This window comes from Ochotona princeps, chromosome 28, assembly GCF_030435755.1.
Source record: "Ochotona princeps isolate mOchPri1 chromosome 28, mOchPri1.hap1, whole genome shotgun sequence".
Lineage (NCBI taxonomy): Eukaryota > Metazoa > Chordata > Mammalia > Lagomorpha > Ochotonidae > Ochotona > Ochotona princeps.
This window is the reverse complement of record NC_080859.1, coordinates 10,559,987-10,584,565: the sequence shown is the minus strand read 5'-3', so window position 1 is coordinate 10,584,565 and position 24,579 is coordinate 10,559,987. Positions and strand designations below refer to the sequence as shown.

General features: G+C 39.9%; 1 protein-coding gene across 4 annotated transcripts in view; it reads left to right on the top strand.

Annotated features, from left to right (window-relative positions):
* Positions 1 to 12,390: 12,390 nt before the first annotated feature.
* Positions 12,391 to 24,579, top strand: part of KIAA0825 (KIAA0825 ortholog) — a 297,939-nt gene continuing 285,750 nt past the window's right edge. For all 4 annotated transcript variants that reach the window (XM_058656342.1, XM_058656343.1, XM_058656344.1 and 1 more), the window contains exon 1: positions 12,391 to 12,502. The gene's annotated coding sequence lies outside the window, so the exon portion shown is untranslated. The remainder of the gene's footprint in view (positions 12,503 to 24,579) is intronic.

Below are 24,579 nucleotides of genomic sequence, written 5' to 3'. Positions count from 1 at the left end.
TTTCCCACACATCATTCAGCTAACTGGCACATATGGTATCTGAGTCCCGTCTACCGGTTAAACTTTGACTCTTTTTTTTTTTTTTTAAAACTGGGTTCTGCACTTCCTCTCATGAATAAACGTGAATCATTCTTTTCACTCCAGAACAAAGTTGGATGAATAGTATGTCACATTCATAGTCAATGGATAGCAAAAGTTGAGGACAGAGGGGTTTAAAGAATGAATTCGTCTCTATAAGGTCATTTGGTAATCATGTAGTTTCTTCTCTGTTGATGCTTGGCCAATTTTGTCGCCCTAACTCAAATACCTGTACATACTGTTTATTGGCATGACTCTTGAAACAAAAACAAGAGATCTGTAGACAATAAGTTGGCGACTCTCAGCCAGTTTGTCTGCTGTCTCCTTACTCAGCCGTTCGCATCACGTTTGTTTTTTCTCCTGTTATATTATTCTTTTAAAAACTTCATTCACTCACACTTTTATACATGTAAGTGTATCTGTGTGAGTTTATGTGTAGAAAGAGAAAATGGGGGAATGACCACAAATTGTAAACATTTAACTGTAATACTTTATAGGGAACTATTTACTGAGTGTTAGTAAAAGCGTTCTACTCCATTCACATAACCCTCGAATAGATGTTAACTGTCACGCGCTTTAAGGGATACTTAAATGCTGACTTCAACCTGCCCGTTCTGGTACTCCATTCCATATGGAAAAATACCAAAAGTTTTACTGTGTGGGAGCTTACTGAAATCTGGTTAAAATGACCAATACCAGAAATGACATGGGGCCTAATTCTAAAATATATCCTGCCTTTCAGGAAGATACACTATGTATGAATAGTTAACCTCAGATACTAACATTTGCTCACATTGCATTGACTAATTATGCAAAATGCTTTGGATCTCACACTTACATATGTCAGTGATGCTTTTGCTTTCTATCTATTTTTATTGAGTATTCCAACCCAGCATGTACTACTAAGCCCAGAAGGTAGTAGTACCTCAAACATGTAGTGAGTGAATGATTCTTTTAAAAATAATGTTAATCCACCAAGAAGTATTTGTATATTTTTTAAAGAACTTAACATCTGAATAAATGAAGGCTTACGTAATTGTTACCATAATGATAAAATGTTTGTAACTTTCAAAAATCTATTGCATGCACATTTAGTTTGAAAGAGCTGTCTGGTACCCTGCAAAGAAGACTGGGCTGTGAAACAGGATGGAGATGAGCAGATGCCCGTGTTGTGCTGAGGGGTGCTATGCAGCGTCAGGTGTCACTCTTCTAGGACTATGGATGAGTAGTCGTCTCTACAGCCAAGAAGGCAAACATAGGCCTTGCAAGTGGGCTCTGGTTTCAATCAAGACACGTGGTACCCATGACCACACTCTCAACCACTTGGCTACTTGGCTTTAGTTGAATTTTGATCCCTGCTCAGCCACTAAATTGGTGAAAAGGAGGTGCGTTTTAGGTCATCTATTCTGTGATCTACAAGACCACTTCTACTTCTAAAATCTATCTTTAGTTGATTTCTAAGTTTGATGTGGCTATAGGAGTTGTAATGTACTAGGGAAACCATCAGTGGTATTTACGTGTTTTTGTCTTCCACAGTAGTAGACACTGAATTGGGGTTTGTGGTGGACAGGAAAAACAAAACTCTCAGGTGTCTTTTTTTTTTTTTTTAACAGTTTATGATGTTAGAATGCAGCTGCAGCAACTGCACCTGAGTTCATGTTTTTCAAATGCAAAATGGCTCCATGGGCCTGCTGTGAGAGTAGGTCTCTCTAAAAGCCCAACACCTAGTTGCATCTGAATGTAGGTTCTCTCTCATTTATTTCTTCATTGAATTTGAAGACAGGAAAAGCACCAGTTGGCTGGTTCACTCCCTAAATGCACACACCAGTCTAAGTTGAAGCCTGGAGCCGGAAGCTCAGTCCAGATCTCCCATAGGGGTGGCAGGAACCCAATTCCTTGGCCCATCATCTGTTGCCTCCCTGAGTGTTCATTAGCTAGAAGCTGGAGTTTGGACCCTGATGTTGAAACAGACGTTCGCATATGGGATGCGGCTATCTGGAGTTATAGCTCATTCCCTCCCGTTCCTGCCCCTCCCTCCATCTTGTGAGATTAAGAGATTGAGCTGGTGTCTTGTGCACTAGGATATCATTGGGATACTCACATCCTGTGTCCCAGAGCCTGGTTTCTGTCCTGGATACTCAGTGCTTTCCATGCAGCTCCCTGCTGATGTGCCTGGGAAGCAGCGACTGATGGTCCAAACACTTGAGTTCTTGCATCCATGTGTGAGACCAGGCATGGCCCTAGCCTCTTCCAGGCTGTTGTGAATCTTTGGAGAGGGAACCAGTGAATGGAGCCTCTCTTTCTCTCTGTCTCTATGCCTCTCAAATAAATAAATATACTTTTTAAACACTTTATTATGAAATGTATAAGAATTCTTTCACTTATTTACTAGGAGTGATAACAGTGTATGCACACATAATAATTACATAAAACATAATTTGCAATCATCGCCAAATCTAATTTATGATAGGAATATAGAGACAAGAATTGCTTCCAGGAGGAGAGATGTGAAAAGATGTGAAGAGGGCCCGGCGGCGTGGCCTAGCGGCTAAAGTCCTCACCTTGAAAGCCCCGGGATCCCATATGGGTGCCAGTTCTAATCCCGGCAGCTCTACTTCCCATCCAGCTCCCTGCTTGTGGCCTGGGAAAGCAGTTGAGGACAGCCCAATGCATTGGGACCCTGCACCCGCGTGGGAGACCCGGAAGAGGTTCCTGGTTCCCGGCTTCGGATGGGCGCGCATCGGCCCGTTGCGGCTCACTTGGGGAGTGAATCATCGGACGGAAGATCTTCCTCTCTGTCTCTCCTCCTCTGTGTATATCTGGCTGTAATAAAAATGAATAAAATCTTTAAAAAAAAAAAAAAAAGAAAAGATGTGAAGAAGTAATATTGAGCACAAGTCTTACAGGATAATGAGAGTTTTGGCAAAGGAAGAAGAGCAGATAGCAGAAAATACTGACTGGCTGTCTTTGGATGTTATAGAATGAATGAAGACTAATACCGAGGCTGTAGCCAACCACGAGGCACTAAAGGTGTTAGACTTTCTACAGTAAAAGATGATTTACTAAGGCATGAAATGAACCAAAAAGAATAGGAAGTGAAAAATTTTCTGTGATCGCCCCACCCAGAAATAACTGCTCACTGTTTTTCTCTCCATTCTTGACTGGCTTGTGTGCATGTGTGTTTTTCTAATAAAAGTATAAAATGCTATAGATATTGTCTTGTGGCCTGCTTTTTTTTCCCACATAAAATACATGGATCTTCCTGTGTTGACAAACTGGCTTCTACAAAATAATTTCTGGGGACTGCATTCTTTCTAGTTTTATATCTTTTAAACTGACATCCTACTGTGTAATAATGGTTTAATAAAGGACTGTATAGTAAAATATTTTGATGTACCCATGTCTGTTTCCGTATTACATGTTGCAGAAGGAGAAATGATACTCCATGGGGCATAGACACCTGTGATACTTCTGATGTGTACTGCCCTATAAGTTAAACCATTTGTGCCCAGTAGATTTAAATGGTGCATAATTCAAAAGTCATGGAAAGGTATGTAATGTGGTATTCACCTCCCTTTCACCCTCTTGCCCTCTGGAATCATCATGTCTCATACAGCAGCTTGACAAAGACTTTGTCCGATTCCTAAGTGTCCTAACCTTTGGACACACGAACTACTGGATAGAGTCTGCTTTTTTAAGAATTAGAGCAAGGTATCATTTCCTGTGTGGTGACAGTTCTTCTGGACATGTGACTGAGCAACTAAAGTGAGGGCTGGAACTTGGCCTCTGCTTACCCTCCTAGTTTAGGTTCTTTCATGCATGAACGATGCATGATGAGGGAGTTGATTTCCATCAGTTGCATAGCTCTTGGTATGCATCTTGTTGGCCGGTCCCCATCCTTGTGAATCTGAGGGCGTGGTGGGGGTGGTGTGTAAGATCTTGTTGTGCCTGTTCATCTTCATGACCCTATAAAGAGCTCTGGGCTGGGCTGGCGTGATGGCTCAGTGGCAAAATTCTTGCCTTGCACACAATAAAATCCCATATGGGTGCCAGTTCATGTCCCAGATGTTCCACTCTCCATCTAGCTCCCTGCTTATGACATGAGAAAGCAGTAGAGGATAACCCAAGGCCTTGGGGCCCTGCATGCACATGGGAGACCTAGAAGAAGTTCCTGGCTCCTGGCTTCGGATCGATGCACTTCCAGCCATTGTGGTCACTTGGGGAGTAAAACAGTGGGTGGATCTTTGTCTCTATCTCCTTTTCTGTAAATCTGTCTTGCCAACAAAAATAAATAAATCTTAAGAAAAGAAAAAAAAACACTGGGCAAAATCAGAAGCAAAGTTGCATAGAGCGTGCATCCACTACCACCCAACACACACTACTTATTCAGTCCCCCTTACTATGTGCAAGTGAACAGCCCTGCTGGATTCAGGAATCAAATTATCTGGGAATTAAACCCATACACTGTAATACAGAGTGTGACTTCCTAAGTGCTAGACCAAATGCCTGTTCCTTGTGTAGAAGTTGTTTTCTATCAATCTTTCCTTGTTTAGCCTATGTTCATACTGGCCCTCAGAAATACCCTTGGGGAAATTGAGATCCTCGGAGGTAAGCCAGCTTGTCATGTGCTACTCAGAGCTTTGATCAGAAGGTACAGAACTGGGGTAGGTTATGAAGAGGTCCCTTCCAGACGGTTTCTGTGTTGCTTCTTTGTCCCGGTGTCCTTCAGGCTGCTGCCATTTATTCTTTTTTTTTTTTTTAAAGATTTTATTATTATTGGAAAGCCGGATATACAGAGAGGAGGAGAGACAGAGAGTAAGATCTTCCATCCGATGATTCACTCCCCAAGTGAGCCGCAACGGGCTGGTGCGCGCCAATCCAAAGCCGGGAACCAGGAACCTCTTCCAGGTCTCCCACGCGGGTGCAGGGTCCCAAGGCCTTGGGCCGTCCTCGACTGCTTTCCCAGGCCACAAGCAGGGAGCTGGATGGGAAGTGGAGCTGCCGGGATTAGAACCAGCGCCCATATGGGATCCCAGGGCTTTCAAGGCGAGGACCTTAGCTACTAGGCCACGCCGCCAGGCCCTGCCACCATTTATTCTTAAGATTGCATATACCCAGCATTGTCTTCCTGGGGCTTTCTCGTCTTTCTAACTCAGCAGTACTCCAGTTTTTGGTTTCAGAGTCCACTCTACTCTTAAAAATTACTGAGACTTTCCAAGACTTTTTATTTATACAATTTTATGCATTTATGTTTTTGTACAATATAATAAATTGAAACCAATTTCAAAAAATATTTCTTCATTGTTTCTCTCCTTCTTCCTAAAACAGTGACACAGAGGGAGAGTCAGAGCAACATCTTGCATTTGCTGTTTTACTCCCCACATGTGCCAGGGATGGGTCAGGCTGAAGCCAGAACCTCAGGATTCCACTGGGTCTCCCATATGGGTGGCAGAGACCAAGAACTTGGAAAATCCACTGCCTTCCCAGCACATTAGCAGGAAACTGGATCGGAAGCAGAGTAACCGAAACAGTATTTGAACTGGTACTCCAATATTGAATGCATGTGTTCCAAACAGTGGCTAAAGTGCCAGGCCACAATGCTGGCTCTTAAAATGAAGCATTTTAATATTTCATTCTGGGACCCTGTGCTGTGGCACACCACCAATTGGGTGGTGGCTCACGTCTTGACTACTTCACTTCCAGTCTGGCTTCTTGCTAATACACTTGGAAAAGCAGTGGAAGATGGCTCAAGTGTTTGGGCTCTGCACCTGCACCCTGTGGGAGACCTGGATGAAGCTCCTGGTGCTCGCTATTGCAAGCATGTAGGGAATGAGGCAGCAAGTGAAAGACACCTCCGTTGTGTACTCACTCATTCCCTCACCAGCTCTCCCTAAAATGAAATGGAGGAAAAAATTTTTTGAACAATTCCATGGTAAAAGGACTCAACCCATATAGCTGGCTACAAATAGAGGAAGTGGGCCGTAAGCTGAGAATGGGCTGCCGAAGACATTACAAAATGTAATGGAACAAAGGATTATCTTTAGAGCCTTCGGAAAGAAATACAGCACTGCTGGTTACTTGGTTTGATTTTAATGAGATCCATTTTAAACTTGACCTGGACAACTAAGATAATTCTCTGGTTTGATGCCAATAAATTTGTGGTGGCTTCTTATAGAAGCAATAGAAATACTTTATTAAAAACTAATAAACCTTCAAAACAGAAAACTTTGATTTGGCCTAAGGCTTCAAGGCTTTTGTACTAGGAGAGGAAACATTAAAAAAGCAAAATTCATTGTCATTATTAAGAAAAACAGTTCTGACCCTGCAAATCACATCAAAAGTGTATTAGAGCTCCAAGGGGGGCCCTAGACCTTATTTTGGAATCTTGTATCTAACTTTTCATTTGTCTTTTCTGCCAGTCTGGGAGCTGGGGTGAAGACGTTAAAGCAGAAGCAGTCCCGTGTTGATAGGAGTGTGGAGTGCTGTGGTAGAGAATAGGCAGCTCAGTGGTAGCACATGGCATAGAGTGGCACAATCAGTCATTGACCTGTACTCGGGCTGTAGTGATAATACTGCAGACACCTTGGGAAGGAAAGAACACATCACTGTCTTCTTGTGTTTCTAGTCTAGTGGGAAAGATCATAAACATTGTAAAATGCAAAATTTTATTTAGTAAACATCTACACTGACAGACGAGGAAGAGGAGCTTTAACAACCCCATCAGCTGCGTGTGAGGGTTTCTGCACATGTTCTATGACACTTATTATTGTGTTACTAAAACAATTTGGGAGAAAGCATTTATTTGAAAGGCAGAGATAAAAGGAGAGAAAGAGAGAAAGAAGCAGAGCTCCCATCCTCTGGTTCGGCAAATACCCCAGAGATAGACCTGAGCTGGCACCCATGCCCAGGGATAGGAAGACAGTTCCAATCTCCCATGTGGTTGGCAAGGCCCGAGCTACTTGAGCCATCACCACTCTCCCCCAAGAGCTGTATGAGCAGCAAGCTGGAGGCAGGAGCCAAAGCTAGACAATGAGTTCTTGAGTGTGGAATGTGAACATCTTAACTAGAGCCTTAGCTGTTAGAGGAAATGCCTGTCCCATAATGCCTCTCTGTTGTAGCCATTCAGGTAAGTTTTGAAGTGACAATCTTTCCCAAGTTTATCTACAGTGTTAATGCAATATCCTTCAAAAACCAAGCGATACAGTCTGATCTCAATTTGTATTTCTCTAAAAGCTAATGATATTGAGCATTATTCCATATTGGCCGTTTGGATATTTTGTTTGTAGAAATGCTTACCTAAATCCTTTGCCATTTTTCTAGTTATTTGTCCTTATTGTGGGTTACAGTAATTCTTTTTTACTCTGGTGTGGGGTGCATAGTTGGCTAATATTCTATTCTCTAGGGTTCCTCTTCATTTGCTTGTATCCTTTAAAGCTCAAGCATTTCTAATTTGATCAAGTCCAGTTTGTTTGATTTTTGCATATCTAAAAATTATGACCTGGCCCAAGGTCAAGATTTGCATGTACGACTTATTTCTTTAGCAAATATATATATATAGTAATTATATATTGTATGTATATTATGTATCTGTATTATATATATACACACATACACACGTATATGATCTTGAAACAGTTTTAGTTCTTGCTTCTAACTCTGAATGCCGTTTGTTGACTTGCTCTGCTTCATTGTCCTAGCTGGGGCTAGCATTGTGGTGCAGCAGGAAAAGCCACTGCTTTGACTTAATTGTCCTAGCTGCGCCTTCTGGTACAGAGTGTGGAATGAAATGATAGAAAACAACATACTGATCTTGTCCTGATCTTAGGGACAGTCTTAGTCTTTTCCCAATAGTGTGATATCAGTTACTGGTTTTTTGTAGATGTTCTTCATCAGATTGAGAAAGTTTCCTTCTGTTTCTAGTTTGTTGAATCTTTTTTTTTTTCCATGAAAGTTTTTTCAATGTTCTTATCACTTGACACATTGTTTTTTTCTGCATCTATTTAGGTCATGTGGTTTTTGTCCTTTATTAATAAGGTCTGTAACTTCAATCGATTTCCCTATGTTCATCCGGCTTTACGTTCCTGAGACAAATCCCAGTTGGTTATGGTCGTAATACTGTGTGTATGTTGCTGGATTCCATTTGTTAATGTTTTAATTTGTAAGTGTTTTTACTGCTATTCATAAGAAATTCTAACCCCTCATTTTCTTGTGATGTCTTTGCCATCGGGTAATGCTAAGTCTCAGAGAATGAGTTGATAACCGTTCTCTTTTGCTTTTTTAGAAGAATTAGTGAAGTGCTGTTGTGAGTTTATCTTTAAACTTTTAATTGAGTTCATCGCTGAAGGCATTTAGCTGCTGGTTTCTCTGTGGGACTGTTTATTATTCTTTCTAATTTGATCAGTTCACTTGTTGTAGGTTTTTCCTACTCTGTTTTGTGCCTGCCATGAAGGAGTTCCACAGGTTGGGTATTTGGCGTGAATAGAAATGTGTTGACCCATATAGTTCTGGAGGATACGAGATTTAAGATCAAAGCTCTGGCAGCTGATGAAGGCGTCCTTCTTCATGGAGTGATGGAAAGGCAAGGAGAAGCCTAGAAAGACAAAACACACACAGAGAACTCTTTTTCCTTTTCTCTCTCTCCCCTCCTCCACCTTTTTTTTTTTTAATGAAGAACTGGAATTAATCCCTTCATGATGGTAGTGTTCCCATAACATAAAGACCTCTTTAAAAAAATACTCCTCTGCTCTTCACTTCATATCTGCATGTTGGTCATCAAATATTCCAACACGAAAACTTCAACCACATTATTATTTTTATCATTTTTATATTGTGTTACACTAATTTGCCTTTCTAGGAATTTGTCTCTTTCATCTGGGATATTCAGTTTGATGTTCTGTGGTTTTTTTTTTTTTTTTGAAAGGTGTATCTATTTTTTTTTTTTTTGAAAGGCAGAGGCATAGAAAGGTCTTCCATCTGCTGGTTCACTCCCCAGATGATTGCAGTGGCTGGAGCTGAGCCCAACTGAAGCCAGGAGCAAGGAGCTTCTGCTGGGTCTCCCATTGGGTGCTGGGCCCCAAGGCTTTGGACCATCCTCCATTCCTTTCCCAGACCACAAGCGAGGAGCTAGATGGGAAGTGGACCAGCTGGGGCATGAACTGGCACCCGCATTGGATCCTGGCATTTGCTTGGATATGGAAGATTAGCCTTCTAATTGCCTGGCAGTGATGATCCCCTGACTTCTTGGCTGTGGGTTTTATATCTCCTCTCCCCTTGTACACCTGTATTAGTGTTTTCAGGGGTATTTTGAGACCCGGTCACCCAGGTGTCAGTGTTGGAAGGTAGAGTCAGGAGGAAGGTGTTCCAATCAGGTGATAGAGCCCTTGTTAATACCTGCTTACACAATGGTGCATATTTTAAATAGTGGCAATAGATATGTATGTGCTTTCCTGAGTCCTGACTTTATCTCTTCCAGCACTTTCTGCATTGCATCCTCCTACGTAATTGCTTATAGTGGATAATGGATAGACCTTTAAAAAAAGTACTCTTTATTCATTTTTGTTCATTTTTGTTATACTGGCTGCTGTTACTTTAGTCATTGTCTCCTTTTCTTCATCCTTTTTTCCTCCACGCCATCACATTTTCAACTTTCTTCAGGCAACCAGTGTTGACAACAGTGACCCACGTATGCAACAGTAGGCTACTTTTTTCCAATCTGATTGGCTGAGAGCTATCAAGAAGGGCATTCTGCCCGGAGAGGCTGACATTATCACCAAGAAAGTAGTTTCAGGTGTTTGTGGGTCTTCCAAGAAACTGTGATTTCAGCACTAAGGGTGTGGGTGATGAGGTGTGTCTCTAATGGTTTCCTGGCATCAGCATTTGCACCTTAGTTCTTAGCTGAAGCGGAAACACTTCTCTCATTTGTAATGCCTCTACTTCCTGTTTTTACTCTCCTTCCTGCCACGAGTGGCCAAGCTGTCTTAGAACTGGAGTTCAGCTTGGGAAAATGGATGATACTGATGTTTAAGAACTCAAAAATCTGACACTAGAAAATAGCAAGAAGAGTGAGGACAATAAATAGTTGGGACCTTTATCTTATCAATCTCCTAGATAACCTAGGCCTACCTGAAAGATCATTTTGCCCGATGATATATAATAAAATATTCTTTCCTATTAACTAATACATTTGTTCTTTAACCTTATTTTTGTTTCAGAAAGGCAATTTAAAAAATAAAAATACAGATTTTAGAAATGAATAAAGGAAATTTATTTTTTTTAAGATTTTATTTATTTTTATTGGAAAGTCAGATATACAGAGAGGAGGAGAGACAGAGAGAAAGGTCTTCCATCCGATGATTCACTCCCCAAGTGAGCCGCAAGGGCTGGTGCTGTGCTGATCCGAAGCCAGGAGCCAGGAACTTCTTCCAGGTCTCCCATGCGGGTGCAGAGTCCCAAAACATTGGGCTGTCCTCGACTGCTTTCCCAGGCCACAAGCAGGGAGCTGGATGGGAAGTGGAGCTGCCGGGATTAGAACCGGCACCCCTATGGGATCCCGGCGCGTTTAAGGCAAGGACTTTAGCTATGCTAGGCCATGCCGCTGGGCCCGAAAATTTATTTATTAAAGACATAAAGCTACACAAAAAGTAAGGATTTAACAAATAATCTGGATAGACATATTGATATATATATATAAAGTTATATAAACATCTATATACAATCAACGAAAAACAGAAACGTTTTGCAAGGAGATAGTTTACCATAACATTGAAAATACAAAGTTCCTAGGAATAAAGACAACAAAAGAGACATGCAAAATTCTTGTGGGAAAAGCCTTAATGTGTGACAGTAAGAGCCCAATTAGTGAAGTCACAAGCAGTATTCATGGCTTGGGAAACTCAGTTCTGAACCGGTGTGACTCGTATGATCCCAAATTCCTAGCTCTCTCTTGGTACAGGATAGAGAATATCTTGACAAGAAACACTGACATTATATGGAAGGACCAAAGCTCAGCAGCCATGACAGCTGTGCATCTTGGTTTCTGGACAGCAAATAGTCCCCAGATTGACAGTGTTCGTGGCATCACCAGAGACCTGTTCAGAAATACAGAATCTTAGGTCCCCACCCAAAACCAGCTTCGTGAGAATCTGTGTGAACAAAATCCCAGGTGACCTTCAGTATCTTCAGAGATTTTTAAACTAATAGCTAGTAAAATTTGTATTTAAGTAATAGTAGAGTTGTGACACCAATATCAAAATCCAGGAATCTATTTTTAAGAAGATTGCCATGAAAAGTAGGGAAAAGGGTGATTTTATACACTCAGGAACAAAGAGTAACTAAGCATAAAAAAAGTAACTGGACTCAATAGCATTGCTGGCTTTAAATGGTGTGACTGTTCTTTACTTGTTTGAGTTACATTGCTTTAGGTGTGATCAATTTTTAGTGAAAATAAAGGGATTTTTAAATATGCCTTTTTTCTTGTTGTCCATAAAATCTATGAGTGGGGTCCATGTTTGTCCTAGAAGCAATGATGCCTGTGTCTGGGATGACAGGCAAAGTGGTTAAGACACCACCTGAGTGCTCATATTAGAGTACACGGGTCAAGTCCTGGCCCCTCCTCTGATTCTAACGTTCCTGCTGATGTGCTCACTAGGAGAGTGCAGGGGACAACTCGTAGGGGAGTCTTCATTTCTGAGCTTCTGGCTTCCCCCGATCACCATGGCTGTGGTGAACATTTGGGAAGTAAGCAGATGCAAGAGGGGGAAAATCTCTCTGCATGATAGATCAAGAATGTAAAAAGAAAATACTGATATCCCATAGAGGAGTATTAGGATTCAACCTCCAACTCTGGTTCCTGATTGCAGCTCTCTACGCCTTGGGAGACAACTGGTAATGGCTCAGGTAGTTGGGTCCCTGGCATCCACATAGACTGGCCAGAATCAGGGTCCAGCTCCCGACTTGGGCTTGGCAGCCCCAGCCACGCAGCTATTGTGGGCATTGCGGGGATGAGCCAGCAGATGGGAAATATCTGCCTCTCAAAAATATATGCAAATAGGTAAATAGGTGAACAAAATGTATGGGTCATCTTGTTAATAAGCTTTTCTGGAGTAGTCGGTCTTGAGGATGTCTGTGTATTCCCAGCTTGCCTTCTTCACAGCTCAAACCGGTATGTTGCAATACACTGAAAGTACTCTCACCACTGATATACATCTGATATACATTAAAATGCTATGGACATGTCCTCACCCCCACTGTGGCACTGATAAAGCCTTGCTCAATTGTTTTCTAGATACATTTATATATTTTGGAATATACTCTGCTGAAGACTCGAAGGGAAAATTTGTCTACTGATACTCAGAAGGAAATAATTTTCTACTGGCTTAGGGTTGGAAGACTGTCTCATTCTTAGCGTCTTCTGAAATAAAATTAGGTAAGAAATGTTTTTCTTCAAATTTTGAATAATTTGTGCCCTGCCTATCCAGTTGCCTTGATGGCTGCTCTAATTCTGTCCCTTTGGCCTCTCAGAGAATATAGTTAGCGTTTTCCTTGAGCAAGTCGGCGTGCCAGCCTGCTGTCAGCCTTGTGATGTACCTGATCTCCAGTGTCAGGGGAAGCACAATTCAATTTTAAAGCGAGTCTGCCGCCCGACAGTGCAGCAGGGCTGCCAGCCCCTCTCTGTATGATTTCTTTCTGTGAAGGACCTCATTCTGCACGAGGAGTATAGTTTTATTTGTAATTCTTTCCTGTGAGATGCACCCATCACTAACTGACTTCCCTTGTCTTTCGTTAAAAATCAATGAGTTGAATGAAATCAGCGGTACTTACATTACTGTCTCTGGCTGCAAGAAAATCAAATGCCCCTGCCCTGTTGAAGTCGTGACTTGTCTAGCCGTGCTGAAAGCCTTGACTCTAACGCACAGCACTCAGACTCCGAAAAGGAACTGTGACAAGTTTAGTCAAAAGGGAAACGAGGAATAATTTATAAAAGGCACTGCAGATAATGATGCCAGCCAGGTATTTTAAAATGCATCCACATCACCTTTTAATGAATTAGATTTGTCAACAGCAAATGTTTTATGCACTACTTCTAATAAGAGTGGCATGCCAGGAGCGTCGTGCTTTGAGGTGAACTTCTTCAAAGCCAGAATCTCTTCAATGCAGAGATTTTTTTTTTTTAGAAAAATAATAGGTATTTAAAAGTATATTTAAATAATATTAAGGTTGTGACACAAACACCGAATGACAAAATTCAGGAGTTTGAAAGCAGCGGCTGACATGCCGTCAGTATTTCACAATAGTTACTGTTTTTAAATTAGGAATGTGACAGGCTGATTTGGAGGTTGCGTGTCGGTTTAACTTTCAGTTCTCTTGTTGCTTTGGTTGGTGTCACAACCTTAATGTCAACTTTTCAAATAGGGTTTCTAGATTTGCTTTGGTTTGGGGTCATTAAAAAATGCATATGATAAATCGAAGAGGCATAAATGGGTCACAGCTAAGTGGATTTCTTGCTTCCCTAGAGTGGAACAACAGCTAATACCTACCTTGTAGGCTTGAAAAGTTAGCCCAGACATTTTCAGTAAATTTTCTTTTTCCAGATACTTGTTTCAAAACAATATAAACCAAAATAACGAGACAGGACGCTGGTAGAATCCTGTTTACCCTCCTATTCTCCTTACACCTTTAATGCTAACAGTTTCATCTTGGTTATCATCTCAATAAATATTAAGGATCACAGTTTCAACAATTGACCTGTTTTTCTGTAAACGCACAAGTTTCAAATTTGATGTGAAGAAGTGAAGGAGTGGAGTGCAGGGTCTTCATCTGCCGTAGCTGAGTGCAAGCAAATCCTGCCTTGTAGACTTCCGCATGGTACTCCTTCACATAAAGCCTCTTCGTGCAGAGTTTGGGGAGTAAAATTTATTTTTATAGGTAACATTTGCCAGAGAAGATAAAGATGTAAACTAAAATTTGCTGTGTTATGCATTTGTGAAATAATTCTAGTATCCCGCCAGACCTTTAAGGGAGCAGCTGGGAGCATTGCTTTTACCCCGACTCTGCATGTGAAGATAGGGGAGAGAATAATTCAGTAGCCCACGTTCTCCTCCTCTTCCTTTCTCTTGTTTTGATCGTAGAGGTCATATCTGTATTTCTTCACTTGATTCTCACTTTAATTTAGAAAGGTAAACATAGTAGCAATCGCCTCATAATTTTATTACCCATGTCAAGAATCTGATGTGAAAGAATAGGAAAATTATAGACCTATTTTGTTTTATTTTGCTGTTTCTTACATGTATTGACCAACTAGAGGCATGCACTCAGCTTCTCCTTGCTCGAGCCACCACATCTTCTCATGCTGGATTTTTATCAATGAGTGAAAGACAACTAATGTTTTACAGTTACCTATGAAGGATACGGTTAAATCCTCCAAACTAACAGTGTTGTTTGTGAATAAAAGTTTTAAAAATCATTATTGTTTTACTAATAACTAGTTCTGATACCTGTATCCTAAAACTGAATGTTTTAAACAAAAGTGAGTGCTTCAAAATTCAGAGGAAGCCATTCAACTAAATAAATTGGAACTCTGTGTGCCTGCGATATAAAAACTTTTTCTTTCTGGCATAGAGACAGAATATGTTTTTCAAATATCATAGACCAAGCCAGTTTCATGCAAATTCTTTTAGAGCAGTTTCAGATTTATGTATTTAATAAAGCTGGGTACTGGGCCTAACTTATGTATTTAATGTCCTTCAACGTACAGTGATATTCTACTGACTGCCTAGAAAAGAATGATGACATTTTATTTAGCATTTCTGCCAGATCAGTCAATTCTATAAATGGATTTCTAATGGGATACAATATATGCTTTTAATATCCTTCAATAATACTAAGAGATTACATTTATTGAGTTCCCTGTATAAGCCAGGGTCTATTCTAAGTATGGTCTATGGATTGTCTCACATAACCTTAATAACAGTCCTTTCATGATCTGTTTTACAGGTGTAGTATACATGTGTGATCTGGTTACACACCTGGTTAGCTAACAGGGCTGGGATACAGTGTGACCCCTAGAGCTCCAACCCTGAGCCCTCATCTCTGTAAACGGAAGTGCCAGGGTAGCAGTGGCACCATCCTGTGGGAACCTGATACAAATGTTGAAAATCTGTGTTTTTTAGAACAAGGGTTCCCAGGTGGTTGCTGTGTTGAAATCTGCGCAGTTTAGCTTTGAACTACTGTGGTATCCTGCCCTTCTAGTGCAGAATAAAGTATCTTTAAATTTCTGTTTTTAGATGGGATGCAGAATTACCATCTTTATGCTAATTTGGAGAATCTTGTTACATGTCAAGTGCATTTTGAATGTAAACAGATTTAATAAGTGAGCTTAACTGGGAATGCTAGTGCAAGGGACACCCAAGTTATCTTAAAATCAACTCTAGGAAACAACACAGGAAAATAATCCCAGAACATAAACAGCAAATCTTTCTGTGTGAGACAGATAATTGTTCCAATATCTAAGACTTTCTCAGACTCACAGTGCAGCACACTGTGTTCCAGTATGTTCTCTGGGAGGCAGGCTGGTTGCCTGTGCACGTACCCCATTTTGAGCTAGGTGACCTCTGAAATGTTCCTTAGCCCTCAGTGTCTCAGCTTCTACATCTGGGCAGTGAGGCTGTATTATTCTGCAGGATTGTGAGGAGCAAATGAGTGAATGCATGTTAAGGATTTTGAACAGGGCCTCTCATAGATGAGGGAGCACAGTGTTAACCACTGTTATTTTAAGTAGGATTCCCATCTTGGGTAGAATAAAGTTATGCCCCGTTGTTCTTGGTGACCTACTGCTAACACCATTTGTGACAATTGCTTTTTATTACCAGAACTCACCACATAAAGGGATATCTTTGCTATTAGAGTCTAAATCGCAAGCTTTAGTTCCTGTTGCTTTGCAAAATCTGGCTCCTCCTGGCACTTTGACTGAATTCTGCTAAATGCCATTTGTTTGTGATGCTTATTGATTTGTTAAGTTCATTGTAGTCACTTTGAAGTGAAAATGGAAGGTGTAAGAATCTATTGTAATTATGAATATGTGTGCTTATAAATTGATTAAGGTTGTAAGGGTGGTGAAAAGAATGCTTTGGGAAGCATTTTAGTTGCCAATTCCTGTGCCTACACCTAGAGAACTTAATTCATCAGGTGTGAGATGGAGCTCAGGTGTTTGAATGTTTAAGCGTTATCTAGTGTTTCAGCTTAAATCTGGACTACACCTGCAGTATGTGCTGAGATATGTATTAGAAGAGGACTCTGTTCACCCCCAATCCTTTTTGATATTTTTTTTCTCCTAACTTCTAACCAAAGTTGTGTTTTCTTTTTAAATCTCCGGCGGCTAACCCAAGTTGCATTTTCTTTTAAAATCTTCTTTGGCCTTTTTCTGACCCTCCTTTCATACTTCCCAAACTAGTTCTTAATGTTACGCTTGTTTTTTATTTGTAGCCTTCTCAAAGGACATCTCTTCTGGATTTATCAGTCATATCTTTACAGATGGTTCCACAACATGATTGCAGTGTTCTCTTTTTTAATCTAAAAATCTCAAAGTCAAACTTAGAGAGGCTGAACTCTAGAAGCTGTGGGAAGCATGTAAGATTGTGTGTATGCTTGTGTGTGTGTGTGTGTGTGTTAGAGAGAGAGAGAGAGAGAGAGAGAGAGAGAGAGAGAGAGAGAGAGAGAGGCAGGTTTTTGGTTCAGCAGTGAAGCTTCTGTTTGGGGCATGCATCCCACACTGAAGTGTTTAGTTGGATCCTGGCTCCTCTACATCAGTTCAAGCTTTCTGTCAAAATGCACCCTGGGAGGCAGCTGATGGCTCAGATCCTTGGGTTCCTGCCCCCCTCAAAGTGGACCACCAGCATTAGGTTCCAGGCTCTTGGTTTCAGGCTGACCGAGCCCTAGTTATTACAGGAGTTTGGGGAGTGAAGTAGTGAATGGAGGATCTCTTTCTGTCCTTCTGCTTTCAAGTGAAAAACTGACTTTTTTTTTTTTTAGAAAAGAAAACTAAATACAATACACTAGAATACAGAACAATTAGAATAGATATTAACAATAGGTAATGACTTATAAGGCTTCTGTTTAATAAATGTACATACACATAGGTAGACAATCCTTATGCATGTTTTCGGTAACTCATGGTCACAGCAAACAAAAAGATGATGATGCTGTTTCCATCTTACTCTCCTGCATTATGTGCTTTCTTAGTAAAAAAAAAAAAAAAAAAAGCAGGGAAGGGAGAGTCTTGTCTCTTCTTATGCCCGCCTTGCATCAGTCTCATTTTATTTGTGGGATGCATTTCTACTTCTGTGGCACACTCAAATTCATGTCTAACAATGAATTTGCCATCCCTTCTAGTCTCCAAGTTGAATCCACTTTTTTTAAAGCTCTCAAGATGTCAGATTAAAAATCCAGGATTTTCTTCATAATAATTTAGCCCTTACTGCATAAACTTTCTTATGGCTTCCCCTCTGTCCTCACCTTTCCTTGGGCCCTAACGTGCAGAAACTCGCGTAGGTAACCCCATCCTTGCCCAGTTAGCAGGTGCTTGCAGTGCTTGGTGTCTGGGGGTGCGTTTAGCAGAACCATAAAACATAAAAGCCTTTGGCATTGTGTAGCTGCTCTAGATAATGCAACCTGTTTATTTCAGTCACCACTGTCATCATTGGTTTTGTCCCATGTGGATCTGTATTGCTCACAAAGAGCTGTACTCAAGCTTTTACCCTTGGTTAGTTTGTGATGACATAACCCACAAGCTCTCCTCTCATAAGCAACTTTGCAGTTTGTCCTGTTTGGTTTTTCTGGTGAACTGGGTCTAACACTACAGCTTGTTGGCACCTGGGATATACAGTAACTGCCTGACTTACTTTCATCTACAATTGTCTGCCCAGCCAAGTTCTGTATTCATATCCTGCAAAGTTTTTCTAAAAGCTCTTCTAAGTGGCCATATCCTCTGCCTCTTCATAATCACTTCCATGTGGATTAACTCATTATCCTCCCAATTGAATCTTTTTACTTCTCTTTCAGTATACGGTAAGCCATTTCATGCTGTTTATACATACGGGGAAAATGCTCACCATGTGCTTTCTTAGTTAAAAAAAAACAAAAAAGTCCAAATATTTTCTTACCAGAAAAGGAAAAAAAATTGAAATACTAGGCCATGTCACATCTCTTTAATTTTATCTTTTATCATTTTCATTTATGAGTTTTCTGACTCTCCAAAAACATTTCCAATTTATACTCCAAATATGTATCCTTCACTTTAATTACTAAATCTCAGTTGATGGTACTTCGTGAATCAGAAGCAAGTGGAGATGACCAATGTCAGAAAAATCAGGATGGGGACCCCAGTACATATTGGCAATAATCAGGTTACAGAGAGCTTAAGTTATATAAGAGGAGAGATTTAGGCAGACCTGGTCATTGTCTACTTGTCAAGTATGTTGCTGAAACAATCTCCTCCTCTAGTTGTTGCATCATCTCCCAAATTGGATCAAATGTCTCTTGCCTTGAGATCTGTTATACTCTCAAATTTGGGAGATCACTCGGCTCCCACTTATATGAGTACCTTTATCTTCCATTTTCTCAGGGGCTTAACTTGCCTACCATTGTGTACCAATACAGAGCTTAACTGCTGGATTCCTAATTCTACTCAAGTAATACTGAGCTAATGCCTTCTGATATTCCTTGTAAGTTTTAAAATCCATTTTCACTTTGCAGGAATTGAAAGTAAGATCTGCTTATTATGGTAAGTTCAAACAAAAATAAGTAATTACACAGAGTAAAAATTCCATTTCCTTTTTCCCCTTTTCTGTCACCATCTGCTAATCTGTGGATTAGCACTGCTAATATTCTGATATGTATCCTTCTTGATTTCAGTGGGTTGTTTGCTTATTCAAAATATTTTATTGTGTCATGCTGTAGATGTACTTCTGTAACTTAGTTTTAAAAAATGAAATAGTGTAGTATTCCAGTGGAGTCTGTTTGGCATGGTGGTGAATTTCTCTCCTTGAGACCCCACAGCCTGTAGTGGAATGGCCTTTAACTCTTGGCCTTTTCCTTCGGAGTTCCAGCCACCTGCTAGTGCATACCTCAAGAAGCAGCAGCTGATGGATGCCTCAAGTCCTAGGGTCCATTTGGTTTCTGGACTCCTGGCTTTGATCTGGCCCAGCTCTGCCTATTGCTGGCATTTAGGGACCGAAACAGCAGCTGGGAGATCCCTCTTCATCTACTTCTTTGTTTTAATGATTCAAAGAAAATGAAAATAAACAAAAACCTAAAAAATCCTTATTAGAAAGCCATCCACATGGTATTCTAGAAATATTCCAATGTCCTGCCATAGTGAGTTAGATTATAATTTGTAATAGATGCCAGATTTTTCATTCTTGCTGTGTATGAATGAACCAAGATGATTTTACATAGATCGATAAATTATACTTCCAAATTCTTTCAATGTCTCCTATGTTAGATGCCAGTGTAACTAATGGAACTGTCACTTTCATGTATGGTCACGTTGGTAATAACCCATTTACCCTTACCAGAAGTATGAGGTGATCTTCAGAAAGTTCATACAAAGTGTATATTAGGAAAACTTACGCATGTTTTTCCAATTTTTTTCCTCCATTAAAATAGATTTAGTTTTTGATTCTATTTTCCACAATTTTTTTTTGGTAGAATCAGACCATTTTTTTTCCCGAGGAGGGCATGCGGGGGTTGCTGCTAAAGGAAGTGCACCTGGACATGGACATGAGGTGCAGCCGAGTTTCTCAGCTCTTGGGTGGTGGGGGTGGCAGCAGTGCTGGAAGCCCCCACCTCTCCCAGTCACGTGATGAGTGGACCAGTAGCTATGGACTTTGTTTCTGAGTAATGCATTTTTATTTGGTAATAACCCTTTTGTCAACAGTGATAACGAAGTAGCTGTTTACATTAAATTGAATGTCTCTGACTTACTAAGAAAGAAATTGATGTGCAACTCACACAAAATGTCTGTTGTCATTTACTATCCACCAAACTTGTAATGATGTCACTGAGTGCCGCAAAACAAGACCATCTGCTGAGGTGGCAGCATTGATCACATTGGCCAGTTTTAAGAGTGTGCAGAAAAATGCTATATTTTAATACTAATTGCAGAATTTACATTTGTGTGCCACTCTTATGAAGCATGACTTTTCATTTAGACCCTTCTGAATTTCTCTCATTTTTCATTACTGAATAGTCTGTGTTTAAAAAGTGAAACAATGGCAGTTAATATATTGGCACCATTAGAACTTCATCAACTGTCAAATGATGTTAGTCGTATCATCAGATACTTCTCATACCAAAATAATCGTTTTCAATAATGGTTCCAAGTTTCTTACCTATTGCTCCAAAGCAAAATAAAACGTTGGAGGTTCATCGTGTCAAAGTTGAAGCATTTGTTGTTGCTGTGAATACTATTACACACTGAGTAACAAACTGTTAGCAACAATAAAATTACTTGCTTTTGTTGATATTTTAAAAATCATCGCAGAATACAGCGTGCTGGATATGCTGTTAATGATGTGCAATTGATGGAGGGAACTTTGTAATGTTTTGATGCACATAGTAATTCACAATTAAGTCCAAAAATTTTGCTATATTCCAGCAATTGCAATGGAAGCTGCAGTTGTTAAAAAAAAAAAGTACAAAAAGTTAATTCATTTGCCAGGCAAGCTGCCTATAAATTTTCACAATTAGACTCAAATCAAGTAAAATAGAAATAACTTAAAGGAGAGTATTACTTTCTCTTTGAATTTTAGAAAATAGTTGAAACTAAGAATTATTACCTTGTAAAGCAATTAGACATCTTCTATAGATGATATTAAACATTTTTGTAAATAAAGCCCTCAAAATGTCATGTATCTTTTATTCATATGTTTCTCATTTTTATTCTATTTTGTCTTAAAAATTAATATTCTATGTGCAGGAGCACATGGACCAGAAGATAGTGAACATTTCGGTTTTCTTGTTTGCTATTTTGTCAGGAACATCAGTTTTATTATGATTAACATGTATAACTTTTCTAGAAATCTAATTTTGAAGTGAGTTAATTCTATGCATTGTTTTTAAAATTTCTTTCGATTTAATTTTGATAACCTGTTTCTAATTAGTGTCTGTTGGTACAGTTGTAACTATTTTGCATTTTTATTTATTAGCTATTATTTTTCAGTATCACATCAAGATTATGTGTGGCATATTTAGAGCATATTTAGTAACTGAAATATGCAATTTAAATAGTAAATAGTTTCCTCATACAGTCTGTACCTACACATTATCTCTTATATGTTCCTTTTGATCTCTCAGCGTTGTTCCGTGATTCCTCTTTTAGTAGATAAATACTGGGTTCTTTCAGCACAATTACAGTCATTGGTCTGATAATCCTGTGAGTCAATCTACACAAAACAAGAAGCTCCTATCAAACTCCTGGCAGGTTTAGTTAAGAATTAAAATGCATGCTCAACTGCAGCGATTGTCATGTGTGGAAATAATATTTGTCCAGCTGGACAGCTTTCTTTTGTAGCTGCTAAATGAAAGTTGAGATTCTGTCTGCTCCTTGAAAGCTTCTGTGTCATGAAGGTAATTTGGACTGTTTGTGGTTTGACAGGGATTATTAAAATCAGATGAAGTGAAGGGATGCGAGTGTGAGAAAGCAGAATTGACACTGACACTCTCCATTACTTGCGGCTTGGATCATGATGACTATGTTGATGTGATAGACTCACTGTGGAGATATGTTAAGCAGCAAATCAAGTAAAAGGCACGTAGAGTGATGGATTTTCAGATCCAACATGAAGATATCCAATATTTACCTTCACTGATTGTTTTTTAAATAGATCTTCAGGTCATTTCATGTGAGTTTGTTTTAACTACCAACGAATGAGCCTGCTACTGAACTGTAGAATTTAAAAGTTTTAGGCAAAGCCTCTGTGACATAAGATTAAATATAACAGGGAAAAAATAGACTACCTGATTAAATTAGAAGGGCCCTTTAAAATCGTTTTTATCCTGTTTCTGTTTTTTTTTTTTTAATAGAAGGAAACCAGAAGGGTTTTTAGCCATCACATTTACATTTTATTTGATAGCTTAAATTTTCAATCTTAATTTTTCACCCTAGGTATTTTTGTCTACACTTTGACTTATTAGCTATTGTTTTAAAAAAGTATACCAAGAATGTATGCTGTGTTTTTAGGCTTAATTTAGTAATTAAAATATCTAAATAGTTTCCCATCTATTAACCTCTATGGTTTTCACAGTTTCTAAAAAATGTGGCTTAAATTGTTAAAAACTCATTTAAAACTGATTTGATATTATAGACAAATTTTTTCCTGTTTAAATGCACAAACTGTGTTATTTCAGAAATATGCTTTTTTCAATAGTTTTATCTACATGCTGAAGCAAGTGTTTCTTGTAAGCATTATTTTCTACTGAAAACATCCTTACTAAGCTAGGAGGCTATTTTAAGAAGTCAATTCAGGAGAATTACAATATGAAAGTATGTGCAGAACTGAACTCCTGTATATAAAACAAAGAACCTGCAGTTGTAGTATGCACTGTAAAAAATCTGCAGGGTTATTGGAATACAGTAGTGAAATGATCAGATTCAGTTGTAAAGTGAAAAGTCTAGTACTCAGTTATAGCACAGACACTAACTGGATATGCTATAGTTCAATTCAGTTCCAACACTAGCTACCTAGATTAACAAGTAGCCACAGGGTGAGGGCTTAGTCCTACAATAGTTCCCTCACTTTGGATACCAGTCGTAGGTGGTTTCCCATCTGACCCTATGCAACTGAGAAGTCAAGAGTTCCTATAACTGCCCCTTCATTTTATTAATTTATTAGACTCACCTGCAAACTCTGGACAGCAATGTGCTTATAGTTTTATTAGAGTGAAATATAAAAACACCTAAATTGAAGAGATGCACACCACAAGGAAGGAAAGAGAACATGGCACTGAATTTCCAAGACGTGGGTATGTTGGCCAACGTGAGAGCTCCCTGAAGCTCCTTGAGTGAGAGTTTTTAAGTTCAGCTGATAGACAAGCTGGATTCAGTTCATTGCCCATCAATGAGAGGCTCAATCTTCATTGTTTCTCCCCTCCTTGGAGCTTGAGAAGGAATGGGTTGGTTCTGAAAGTGTTGATCCATTGCTCCCCTGGTTGATTCCCCTAGATTTCCATCCTGAAGCTCTCTAGAGAGCCTGGCAATAGCCATCCCATTGGCAGAACCTCCGATATGAGTAACACTAAAAACGTCCATCTCTCAGGAAATTCCAAGGGCTTTCGAGCTCCATGCCAGAGGTAGGAAGGGAAGCAAAAAACCAAATATTATATTTGTTCCAGGTGTGAGTCTTGGGGAGCCAAGGCTGTTCCGTTTGTTGGCAGCAAGGAATGGTGTCCAGATGTAGGGTGCTGATAGTAGCTAGGAGGGGAAATAAGATCTGAGAACATTTGGTGACCATTTGAGATATGGGGAGAGAAAGGCTCAAAGAATTTGGTGACCACTTAGGATAGGGTTCAGCAAGCTTTCTGGTATAAAGATCACATAGCAAATGTTTTTGGATATGTGGACTCTAAAAAAGTGACCTCTTTACCATTTTTTAAAAATAATTTTTACAGCTGGATAGAAATGTGAGAAATTTGCAGGCTATGGGTAAACAAGTCATATCATAGTTTGCTGAAACCTGAATAAGATACAAGCAATGGACAGGTCATTAGTCCCAACAGTTAGGTTTGTGCTTAGGGCATCCATTTGCCAAACCAGAGTTCCTGGGCTTGTTAAGTCCCTAATTTGCTTTCAAATCCATCTTCACCCTGGCACACATCTTGGGAGGTAGCAGATGGTGGCTCAAGTGGTTGGATCCTTGCAGTCCACATGGGAGACAGAGGCTCGATTCAGGGCTTCTGGCTTCGGCTGGCTGTTGCAGGCATCAGGGAGAGACCAGCAAATGGAAGCTGACTCTGTCTTGGTCTCTCTGCCTTTCAAATAAACACACACACACGCACACACACACACAGAAACGGAAATGTGCATTTTTAAGAAATTACTGATTTTTTTTTTATTTGAAAGGCAAAGTTATAGAGAGGAGACAGATCTTCCATCCACTGGATCACTACCTAAAGGGCTGCGTGGCCAGAACAGAGCTGATCCAAAGCTGGGAGCCATAAGTTTCTTCCGAGTCTCACAATATGGTACAAGGGCCTACGGGCTTGAGCCATCCTCTACTGCTTTCCCAGGCCACAAGTAAGGAGCTGGATGGAAGGTAAAGCAATTGGGACAGCAGCTGGTGTCCATATGGGGGCCAGCAGTAGCTGGTGGAGTCTTAGCACGATATGCAATGCTGCTGGCTCAGATGTGACTATTTTTGTGGATGGGCACACAGAAGTGTGATCAGAGGAAAACTGTGTGTTATAATGATAATAAACTGGGCCTGGCATGGTGCTGTAGTAGGCTAATCC